We start from the raw sequence: 13,015 nt of genomic DNA on the forward strand, positions 1-13,015 counted from the left end.
TTCTCTTTTCATTCTTATCAATCGACTTTAACGGGATAACCATTCTCTTATACACCATTCAGTACAGTCTTCTTCTTGTTCTTTTTCTTTTCACCAATACAAGACATTTCATTTAAGTGGATGTGCTAATAATGGATACTAGAATGTTATGGTTGTGCCTTGAATTCTTTGTTGCAACCCGCTTCATGAACCCGCTCCGAATTAAGTTGAGTTGCAGAAACCAGGGTTTCAAGAGAGAGAAAGAAAGAAGAGAAGAAAAGAAGAAGAAGAGGAAGAAGAAAGCAATGTGTCGAGAGGTGTGTGAAGTTCACTATTCACACCCTCAAAAGTTCACTTTATAATTAAAAATTAATAATTACAAGAAGGCCCCTACCTGGGTGCCCAAATACAAAGAGGGTATAAGAAATGAGAAAATGACAAAAAACACCCTATCTAACCATTCTCAACACTCCCCTTCAAGATAAGCATATATTGTCAATCATGCCCAGCTTGGCAAGGTTCTTAACAAACTTTGGATGGTGAACACCTTTAGTGAGGCAATCAGCTATTTGGTCTTCTGACCTTACAATATGAAGGCAAATCTCTCCGCTAGCAATTCTTTATCTAATAAATTGTCTATTCACCTCAATATGCTTTGTATGATCATGTTGAACAGGATTGTGAGCAATATTTATGGCTGCTTGATTGTCACAATATAGTCTCATTGGAACATCTGCTTGGATGCCCATCTCAGTCAATAAGGTCTTCAACCAGAGTAGTTCAGACACTCTATGAGCCATTGCCTTGTAATCTGCCTCAACACTAGAACGAGAAACCACATATTGTTTCTTACTTCTCTAGGAAACCACATTGCCTCCAACTAAGGCATAATAACAAGACGTAGATATTCTATCATCGATGGGCCCTGCCCAATCAACATCTGTGTAAGTCTCAATCTTTAGATGGCCATGGTTGGAATACAACATCCCTTTGCCAAGGCATCCTTTCAGGTAGGCTAAAATCCTATTAACTGCTTGCATATGAGATGTCCTGGGTTCACGCATATATTGGCTAACCACTCCAACAATATAGTAATTGTTAGGTCTAGTTAAACAAAGATGCAGAAGGTGTTCCACCAATCTATAATATACCCCCTAGCTGGAAGAACTTCTCTTTTAGTAGAGTTCAACTTGTGGTTGTGATCAATTGGAATTTTTACAAGCTTACACCCTAATTTCCCAACCTCATGAAGAAAATCAAGTACATATTTCTTTTGTGACAAAAAAATCCCCTTTTTGGATCTTGCAACCTCAAAGCCAAGAAAGTATCGGAGAACACCAAGGTCCTTAATCTCAAATTCAGAAGCAAGGAATTACTTTAACTGAGAGATACCTGTGATATCATCACTTGTCACAACAATGTCATCAACGTATACTATCAACATTGTTACTCTACCATCAACTCTTCTAATAAATAAGGTGTGGTCAGCCTGAGATTGAGAAAAACCAATTTTTAAGATGGCATTCCTGAACCTGTCTAACCATGCTCTTGGAGACTATTTTAGCCCATACAAAGAGTTTTTCAAGTGGTACACTTTTCCAACACTGTTAGGGAAACGTACCCCAGGTGGTAAGTCCATATACACTTCCTCTTGTAAGTCCCCATTATGGAAGGTGTTCTTTACATCCATTTAATATAAGGCCACGAGTAATGGGCAACAAGAAACATGATCACACGAATAGAGTTCATTTTAGCAACTAGAACAAAGGTTTCCAGATAATCAATGCCATAAGTCTGAGTGTATCCTTTGGCTACAATCCGAGCTTTGTATCTTTCAATTAAGCCATTTGCCTTGTGCTTAATAGTATAAACCTACTTACACCCAACAGGAATCTTATCTTTAGGGTAATGAACAATCTCTCAAGTCTGATTCTTTATTAGGGCCTCCATTTCTTGGTTCATAGCTTCTTTCCAATTGGGGCACTGCATTGCCTCTATAACACTACGAGGGAAGGAAACAAAAGATATAGCAGAAATATAGGGACAATAGGAAGGGGAGAGAGCATCATAAGACACATAGTTAGTGATAGGATCTTTGCTACATGTCATCTTCCCTTTTCGAATGGCAATAGGAAAATCAAGGTCAGAATCAATAATAGGGTTTTCAGGAGATTCAAGATTACTTGAGTCTAGAGAATTAGATTGTGATGGACATTCTTCTTCAAGAGCCACCTTCTTACTATGTTTGATGAAAAACTATTACCAAGACCGAGGTCGATACATAGGAGGAGGAGGAGGAGGAGGAGGAGGAGAAGGAATAGAGGTAGGAACAGGAAGGCAGAAGGGAGTCTGATCTTCACTTACATTCTCCTCCTAAAGAGAATGATGGGATGACTGGAAAAAGGAAGAGGATTCCAAAAAGGTAACATCCTTAAAGACATATCTCTTTCAAAAGAGAACATCAAAGCATCTATAGCATTTTTGGACTAGAGAGTAACCAAGGAATACACACTTAATGGATTTAGGGTCAAACTTGCGCCGAGTAGGATTCATATCATGAACAAAACAAACACAACTAAAGACCTTAAGGGGTAGATTAAAAGGATGTTCATTAGGGAAGAGTAGTTGATGAGGAGAATGAAGGTTAATGACCCTTGATGGGAGTCTGTTAATGAGATATACAACTATCTCAATAGATTTACCCTAGAAATGAGTTGGAACATGAGTTTGGAACAATAAACCTCGAGCAACTTCAACCATATGCCTATTTTTTCTTTCAGCCACCCTATTTTGTTGTGGAGTATGACTATATGAATTTTGGTGAATAGTGTCGTTGTCTTCAAGATGCAAGTGATGTTCAAAGTATTCCTTAGCATTGTCAGATCTTATTATCTTAACTCTTTTCTCAAACTGTGTCTCGACTATATTCATAAAGTTTTGAACAATCATAGGAACTTTATCTCTACTTTTCATCAAGTAAATCCCATATATACCAGATGCAGTCATCAATGAAGAGAATGAATATCTGTACCCCCCATAAATGGGACAACATATGGGCCCCAAACATCAGTATGGATCAAATGGAAAGCAACATTATTTGTTTTACTATTTACAAAACATGTGTTTGTACATTGTTTGGATAAATGACAAACTTCACATTCAAAATTCGATTTGGACGCAAAATCAAACAAGTTTGGAAACAAAAGCTTGACAGAATTGATAGACATATGACCAACGCAACAATGCCATAATTTCAAAAGACTTATTTTCTCATTGGAACAAGACTCAATCTAACTTGACAATCCATGCTCTGAAGGTCCATACAGGAGGTAGACTCCATCCACTTCATGCCCACTTCTAATCGTCTTTCCCGTGCTCCAATCTTAAAAAACACAATGGATGGGAAAAAAGGTCTCCGAGCAATTGTGGGATTTTGTTAGAGAACTAACAGACAATAATTTTTTTTTTTTTGTAGCTGGGGCACATGTAGGACAGAGTCAAGAGAAAGGTTATTAATGATTCTGACTTCACCCTAACCCGAGATTGGGTCTAAGATCCATCCGCAACAATAATCTTGTCCTTCCCTAGGGTTAACTTATATGAGGTAAAATGTGAAAGCATACCAGTCATATGGGCACTGGCCCCAGAATCTACGATCCATGGGCTAAAGGAGGTGGAACAAACAATTGTAGTACCTGTCTTGGCATATGAACTAGATAGATCACTAAGTCTAGAACCAGATGATGAGGATGTACCACCCTTCTTTAGGTGCAATAATATATTCCTGAGTTTGTCCATCACATCAACAGAGTCAAGCACATTTGAGGGCTGAGCATCATTACCAATTATAGCCAAGTGAGCATTACCCTTCTTCCCAGTTTTGTACTTCTCCGGTTTTAGATGAGGATTAAGCTTCCAACCCCTTTCTTTAGTATGTCTTGGCTTCTTGTAGTACTCACAAATAATATCCTCTACCTTCTCTGCAGTGGGATGTTTGCTAGTATTTTGCTTGGGTCGAGATGACATAAAGGCAGAATGATCACTCATAGAGGATTGCATCAAGGCGGTTTTTCGGCTTTCTTCCCCTTGTACAAGAGAGTAAGAAGTAGCAAGAGAAACAACGCCTGCACTAAGAATGTGTTGTCTGGTGAAATCAAACTCTGGGTTCAAACCAGTGAAAAAATCAAAGACTTTATTCTCCTCTCTGTACTTCCGATACTACTCACCATCTTCAGGGTCCTTCCAAACTAGAGCTTTCAAGTGATCTATTTCTTCCCATATAGACTATAGAGAAGAGAAATACATAGCAATAGATCTCTCTCCCTGACGCATACTGCAAGCTTCCCTTTGAATCAGATACACTCTAGCAGTATTGTTAACTTGGGAATAAGTAGCAACTACCCTATCCCAAATATCCTTGGTAGATGGAAGAAACATGTAAGTTCAGGCAATATGAAGTTGCATTGAGCAAATCAGCCATGACATAACAAGGGAGTTGTCATGTTCCCACCTTGCAAATTCCAGGTCTTTAGGACTCGACTTCACTTCCCTTCCTGTCATGAATCCCAGTTTACCCCTCCCAGTAATGGTAAGTTTAGCAAACTGAGACTACTCTAAAAAATTAGTTCCATCCAGTTTAATAATAGTTATCATACCATTGGAAATATCTACAGTTCATGGGAGCACATCGGGGACCATCTAAAAATCCTTAGATGATTCCATATTCTGACAAGACACATATTCACCAACCAAAAAGGACCCCCAACACTTTAACCAAGGTTCCAGACCCAAAAGCAAGTCACCCCATGGTTAAGAACCAAAAGAAGACCCAAAAAACTAGGTTGGTAGAAAAATAGAGGGAGAAAAAATCTCCCAAAAATCACATAGTGCTAAGAAAATTACGGGACCACTTCCCGTCAATCCCAAATTGAAAAAAAAACCTGAATGGTCTAGGTTTTACAACAAAAAAATCATTAAACCTATTGTACATGGCTTGACATCAGATATGGAATTTCTATGATTTTTTCCTTGAAAAATCAACAAAAAATCATAGAAGTTTCATATAACGACAAGAGTCATACTGAAATTTTTCTAAAATCAGAGCGAATCAAACTGTGCTAGTTTCATAGGCTGCCGCCGACACCTGTATAGATTGCTAATGTCATCCGATGGCGGTCTAACGTCAGTAGTTCGCCTTTGGGTAAGAGATCAGCAAAAAATTCACTCCCAGATGCTTCTACCCACTTTGAAACCAAGTTGCAGAAACTAGGGTTTCAAGAGAGAAAGAAAGAAGAGAAGAAAAAGAAGAAGAAGAGGAAGAAGAAAGCAATGTGTCGAGAGGTGTGTGAGGTTCACTATTCACACCCTCAAAAGTTCACTTTATAATTGAAAATTAATAATTACAAGAAGGGCCCTATCTGGGTGCCCAAATACAGAGAGAGTATAAGAAAGGAGAAAATGACAAAAAACGCCCCTATCTAACCATTCTCAATAGAGAAAAACACAAGCAAAATTTTATAGTGGTTTGTGGTGGAAAATGTAATGCTTGGGCCGCCATATTCAGATTATGAGTTCAAACCGCATATGAAGAGTTGTGTATTTTGGAGGCTTTATCTCTTATATACTTAGTCTTTTATCTTGTGACAAAGGGTGAGATTTTGTGTGTATTTGGGGTTTTGGGTTTCCTCTAAATGAGGTTGTGAGTGCACAATTCTGTATTCCTCTCCACTACAAATTACATAGTGGAATTTTGCTCCTCCTTCACCCATAGACGTAGCCTATAAGACAAACCACGTAAATTTATTTGTTCTTTTTGCTTGTTTTTCTTTCAATTTTGGATGCCACTCGGATCTGTATTTTTGGGTTTTGCGCAACATAGAAGCAATTTGGTATTTGGACGATGCTGCCCTACAACAATTCTTTTGTAATTTCATCTATCTGAGTGCTCTCTTCAATTCAGAAATTCCTCTGTCCATTGCTTATATCTCAATGCATGCCCGTCAAATTTCAAGAATGGTGATTAACTTCATAAAAAGCTACCAAACTTTTAGTCCTGTTTCCACCACGATCAACACTTCTGGTTTTCATCTCCCCTACAGTTGAAATTGGTCACCGCCACCTCATAGAGCCAAACCATATTGTCTTTTGTATCATCGTTGGACGAGGAAGCCAAAAATGCTTCCTTGTTTTCTTATTTGAGTCAATTTCTCTTCCCCTCTCGATTGTATTTGTTTCAACAAAACCAAGTGACAAAACTACTCTAGCACATTCGTAGGTTGGATAGATGGCTGTTAAACCTAAAACAGAATTTCTGTATGTATATTCAATTGAATCAATAGGTGTCTATAATATTAAACACTAGTACCTTTTACTTGTTGTAACCAGGAGCTAAACAAGGAAAGAAGAAATAAATAAAGGAAAAAAATATACAAGGTAATGTTTGTTGGACACAAAAGGTAAACATACAACAGTATACAAGGTAATAATGCAATACTCCCCCTCAAGTTGGAGCATAAATGTCGAGAATGCCCACCTTGCATGTAAGATGATGAAGTTGTGCTGCACCCAAGGGTTAGGTAAGAACATCAACAAGTTGATTAAAAGTTGAAACATGTACAGTGTGAATCAAGCCTTGCTGAAGCTTTTCTCGTATGATGTAACAATCAATCTCTATGTGTTTCGTGCGTTCGTGAAACATAGGATTAGCAACAATGTGTAGAGCAGCTTGATTGTCATAGTATAGGAAGGCAGGATGATGATGAGATACTTGTAAATCTTGCAATAAACAAAATAACCATTGGAGTTCACAACAAGTAAAGGCCATAGCTCTGTATTCCGCTTTAGTAGAGGAGCGGGAAATTGTGCTTTGTTTCTTTGATTTCCACAAGATGGGTGATGCCCCAAGAAAGATACAATAACTTGAAACAGAGTGACGAGACTCGGAGCAACTGGCCCAATTAGAATCACAATACGCACGAAGCTACAAAGAACTAGAAGTAGAAAATAGTATTCTTTGTCCTGGAGCCATCTTAATATAATTCAAGATTCGGTGAGCCGCATTAGAATCACAATACGCACGAAGCTACAAAGAACTAGAAGTAGAAAATAGTATTCCTTGTCCTGGAGCCATCTTAATATAATTCAAGATCTGGTGAGCCGCATCAAGATGCGGCTGGCATAGCTTGTCCATATATTGGTTCAACACTTGCATAGAGTAGGCAATGTCGGGCCGTGTAATGGTGAGGTAGAGAAGACGTCCCACCAACTGGCAATGGGAAGAAAGATTAGAGAGCAGAGTTCCATTAGTGGAGGTAAGCTTGAGTCGTTTTTCCATGGGAAAAGGAGAAGGTCGAGACCAAGAAAACTAGCATCATTAAGTATTTCTAAAGCATATTTGCGTTGGGATAAGTGAATCCCACTAGAAGAACGAGCAATCTCGAAACCAAGGAAATATTTCAACGGCCAAGGTTTTAATTTGAAATTGGTGGTGTAGGTGATCTTTAAGTTGCTAAATAAGAGAAAAATCATTTTCGGCCAAGATAATATCATCAACATATATGAGAACAGCAGTAAAAGAAGTGGCAGTCAAGCATGCGAAGAGGGAGCGATTAGCTTGTGACTGAGTGTACCCTCCTGCAATTAAGGTAGTAGATAATTTGGCAACCATTGTTGAGATGCTTGTTTAAGACCATAAAGTAATTTGTTCAATTTGCATACCTTATGCTCCCCTGTCAAGAAAAACCGGGAGGGATATCCATGTAAACTTCTTCTTCTAGGTCTCCATGGAGGAAAGTATTATTGACATCAAGTTGATATAAATGCCAATTGCGGACTGCAACAATCGCAAAGAGACAACAAACAATGACAAGCTTTGCTACAGGACAAAAAGTCTGATGATTATTCCCTTAGAAACAAGGTGAACTTTATATCTTTCAATGGAACCATCATATTTATACTTGATTTTGTGAACACATTTGCATCCAATGGATAATTTATTTGGAGGTAGTGAAGTTAGGGTCCAAGTATTATTAACTTCAATAGCTTGAATCTCCTTAACCACAACCTCTCTCCATAAGGGATTATGCGTAGCCTGCTGGAAACTATGAGATTCTTGGGTGGAAGAGATAGATGCCGAAAATTCTTTGTGAGCAGGGGATAATTTATCATATAATAAAACACAAGAGAGAGGGTGTGATGTACTTATAGATGTTCCTATCAAGGAAGTAGATGATGGATTGAGCAAGGAGTTAGTAGCAATTTGACAATGATAATCTTGCAAGTATGAGATGGTGCATGCCACTCTCTTGTGGACCCCCTGGGGGGTGGGGGGGGGGAAGACTCCAATGAGGGAGAAATTGGCAGAGAAGGTGAAGAGAGACCTAAGGATGACTCATGCAAAGATGATGGAGCCACCGATCCAATAGGTGGAGTAATAGGTAAGTCTGGCATGGGTAATGGTAAAATAGGAGAACTAGTTTCACTTGATGATAAGGGGAAGGAATCTTCATAAAAGACAACATCATGAGAGATAAAGGTTGTTTGAGTTTCAAGGTGATAAACTCGATACCCTAAAAAAATGCACTTATGTGCACATGGATCAAAAATTTGGTTCGAATAGGATTTGTTATAGTTGCATAGCACAAACAACCAAACACACAGAGGTATGTATATGAAGGCTTTGAACCAAAAAGGACTTCATATGGGCTTTTACCAGAAAGAAGTGGAGTGGGTGTTCAATTGATGAGATAGGTAGCTGTTAACACACTATCTCCCCAAAAATAAGTGGGTAGTTTGGCCTGAAACAAAAAGGCATGAGCAACTTCAATGATGTGGCGGTGATTTTGCTCAACAAGTCCATTTTGTTGTGGAGTATGAACACAACTCTGTTGGTGAACAATTATCATCCAAGCCAAACTCGAGGCCATTGTCACTTCTAACTTGTTGGATTCGGTGACCGAATTGGGTTTCAATGAGTTTGTAAAAAGAAATAAAAATAGCATGAGTTTTAGATTTATGATGCATTAAATAAACCCAAGTGCTTCATGAAAAATCATCAACTATACTCAAAAAATAATGAGAGCCATATCATAATGAACAAGTTAAAAAGGTCTTGTTGTAGTAATTGAACATTGTTATTGCTAGAAGGATGTTCCACCCGTTTGTGCCAGATGTCATGAGAAATAACAGTGGCTATGGTATGCTTCTTAGTATGAAAAAAAGAGAGCCCACCTTCCACCTTGCTCCAATCATTGTCTTCAATGATACATCCTGTATAAGACAATGATCATGAGAGAAAGTTACAACACATTGGCATTATGTGATGAGTTTGTGCACTGAAATAAGGTTAAAACCCAAAGATGGAACACAAAGAACTCCTGTTCTAATATGGGTAACAGTATCATGTGTCTTAACTAATATATCCATTGAGTGGGTGAAGAAATTGAAGTGAGACCAAGAGAGATACCTAATAACATGTTATCTGATTGAGAATTTATTACTTTGTATATTATTGTTGTATGTTTACCTTTTGTGTCCGAGCAAAAGCAAACATTACCTTGTATATTTTTCTCCTTTCTTGATTTCATTTTTCCCTATTTAGCTATTTGGTTACCAAAAGTAAAAGGTACCAGTGTCTATTTATTGTAAACACCTATTGATTCAATTGAATATACATACAGAAATATTTCTGTTTTGTGCTTAACTTTTTCTCATGGTATCAGAGCCATCTTCGGCTTTGAGTCTTTAAGATCTCAGCTTGGTCATTTCACCGTTTGGATCCAATGGCGTCAAGTGGGACAACATCCAACACCTTTAGCAAGACTGATGACCCCTCAAGCCCTTGTTTCATATCATCTATGACAATGGCCCTTGTTTCCAAGAACAAACAGGGTTTCACTGATGGCACTAAGGAGATTATTGCTGGTTGTATAGTCTATGGATATTCGGCATTGCAAATCTAGGACGATTTGAAACTATATTTCTTTCATCAACAAAAAAAAAAAATGGTTCTTTCAAATTGATGGCCTTAGAACTTTTCAAATCCAACCATGGTTCAAAGTATTGATACGTTTTTGTATATCGGTATAGGCGTAGCGGTACTTAGATACACACAGAAATGGTTTTTTTTAGTTTTTTTTTTCAAAATTTGGTTTTTGAGGAGTTAAAAAAGAGTAATTTTTATTAAAAAGTAGTGGGATATGATACATCCGATGCGGAGCATATCATATCGATTTTTTGAACCTTGAATCCAACATGAAATTTCTAATTTGCAACAGGAACATTAATTGGTTTCACTTTATTTCACCAAGCTGAAAACTCTATGGGATGACAAAGATGCAATGACACAAAAGAAGAAAGGAATAGGAAGACGAGAATGACCCACTTGTGATCACTGTGGACAGTCTCTATAAGAAGATGTCTCACATTCTAATGTAAATCAGGTTTGATGTGAAACTAATACAAACCAATTTGCTGGAAACTTTCCCTACTCTCAGTCTTAGAGGTGCCTACTTAGAATACATATGTTTGGTTTACAAGTCTTAGAGGTGTCTATGTCTCTCCCTCATTCAAAACTTGATGGGCACTTTTGTCATCTCACCTTCCATCCAACCCTAACCCTAACCTTAACTAAATCCTTCAACCCTAAATCTTCAGGTTGAGCCCAACTCAACCTTCTTCCCATCCCTTATAATCTTATAGAGCTTCTTAATCTCATATCTTAACTCAACTTTCACTACATATATTAATCATATTTTTTGTTAGTATTTGTTTGTTGATGTTTTTATTGGTTCTTTTAAGTACAAAATTCATAAAAAAAAGTGTTTGAAATTTTCTCATTTTTTTGAAATTTGTACTTTTTTTTATTCCATGTCATTTTTTAAAAGAAACAATGAAATGCTCTCCTTCCCCAACAATCTCTTCTCCTAAAATTTATCCTAAACTAACTTCCCCACTTTCTCCTAAATCATCTCTAATTCCTATTTATTTCCTAACTTATCTCTAATTTACTAGAGAATTTCTCTCCAAATTATCTCTAATTCCTATTTATCCTCTTTGCCACTTTTTATCTATTTCTATCTAAAGAAATTTTAAAAATTATTTAAATATTTTAACAAATTATATTATAACTTTAAATTATTTATTAAAAACACAAAAAATAATTATAATAGATTTAATAATATTCATATTATTAATAATTTTATATTTCTACAAAATTCATCACGAAATTATGTACTAACAATATAAATTATGACCTTCTAGACTATTCAAATTAAATGTTATTCAAATAGTAGAAACTTAACATTAAAAAATAAAATATTATTTCAACATTTCAATAACTAAATATCTTAAATTCAATTAATGAATATTTTAAAGATTTTATATATTATTTAAATATTTAAATAACTAAATATTTTAAACAATGAAATATTTAACATAACTATATTTTAAATAGTTAAAATAACAAAATTATGCAATAAAATAAAAAAAAAATCATAACATAATATTCAAATTAATAATAATTTAATATTTTTACAAAATTAATAATGGAATTATGTAATATAGTATAAACTTTAAAATAATTATTAAAAACACAAAAAAAATAATTATAATAGATTTAATAATATTCATATTATTAATAGTTTTGTATTTTTACAAAATTCATCACGAAAATATGTATTAACAATATAAATTACGACTTTCCAGATTATTCAAATTAAATGTTATTCGAATAATAGAAATTTAACATTAAAAATATTATTTCAATTTTTCAATAACTAAATATCTTAATAAATAAAATACTAAAAATAGGTAAATAATTACATAGAAAAATATTTAACTATTTAACTATTTCAATTACTAAATATCTTAAGTGCAAATAATCGGTATTTTTAAATATCTTATATATTATTTAAATAATTAAATAGCAAAATATTTAACATAACTATATTTTAAATAGTTAAAATAACAAAATTATGCAATAAAATAAGAAAAATCTTAAGATAAAAAAATCATAACAAATATTCAAATTAATATTAATTTAATATTTTTACAAAATCAATAATGAAATTATGTAATAATAGTATAAACTTTAAAATAATTATTAGAAACACAAAAAATAATTATAATAGATTTAATAATATTCATATTACTAATAGTTTTATATTTTTACAAATTTCATCACGATCTTTTGTACTAACAATATAAATTATGATTTTCTAGATTATTCAAATTAAATGTTATTCAAATAAAAGAAATTTAACATTAAAAAATAAAATATTATTTGAATATTTCAATAGCTAAATACCTTAAATAATAAAATACTAAAAATAGCTATATAATTACATATAAAAATGTTTGATTATTAAATATTTCAAAAAATAAATATCTTAAATTCAAATAATGAGTATTTTTAAATATTCTATGTATTATTTAAATAACTAAGTATTTTAAATAACGGAATATTTAACATAACTATATTTTGAATAGTTAAAATAACGAAATTATGCAATAAAATAACAAATCTTAAAATAAAATAATCATAACATAATATTCAAATTAATAATAATTTAATATTTTTACAAAATTAATAATGAAATTATGCAATAATAGTATAAACTTTAAAATATTTATTAAAAACACAAAAAATAATTATTATAGATTTAATAATATTTATATTATTAATAGTTTTACATTTTTACAAAATTCATCACGAAATTATTTACTAAAAATATAAATTATGATTTTTCAGATTATTCAAATTAACTGTTATTCAAATAATAGAAATTTAACATTAAAAAAACAAAATATCATTTAAATATTTCAATAACTAATATCTTAAATTCAAATAATGAGTAATTTAAATATTTTATATACTATTTAAATAAATAAATAAATAAATATTTTAAATAATGAAATGTTTAACATAACTATATTTTCAATAGTTAAAATAACGAAATTATGCAAAATTAATAATGTATTTTATAATAATAGAATAAATTATAAATTTATAGTCTATTAAATTCAATTAATAATTAAA

Source organism: Nelumbo nucifera, chromosome 3 (genome assembly GCF_055504915.1).
Source record: "Nelumbo nucifera cultivar China Antique chromosome 3, China Antique-T2T, whole genome shotgun sequence".
Lineage (NCBI taxonomy): Eukaryota > Viridiplantae > Streptophyta > Magnoliopsida > Proteales > Nelumbonaceae > Nelumbo > Nelumbo nucifera.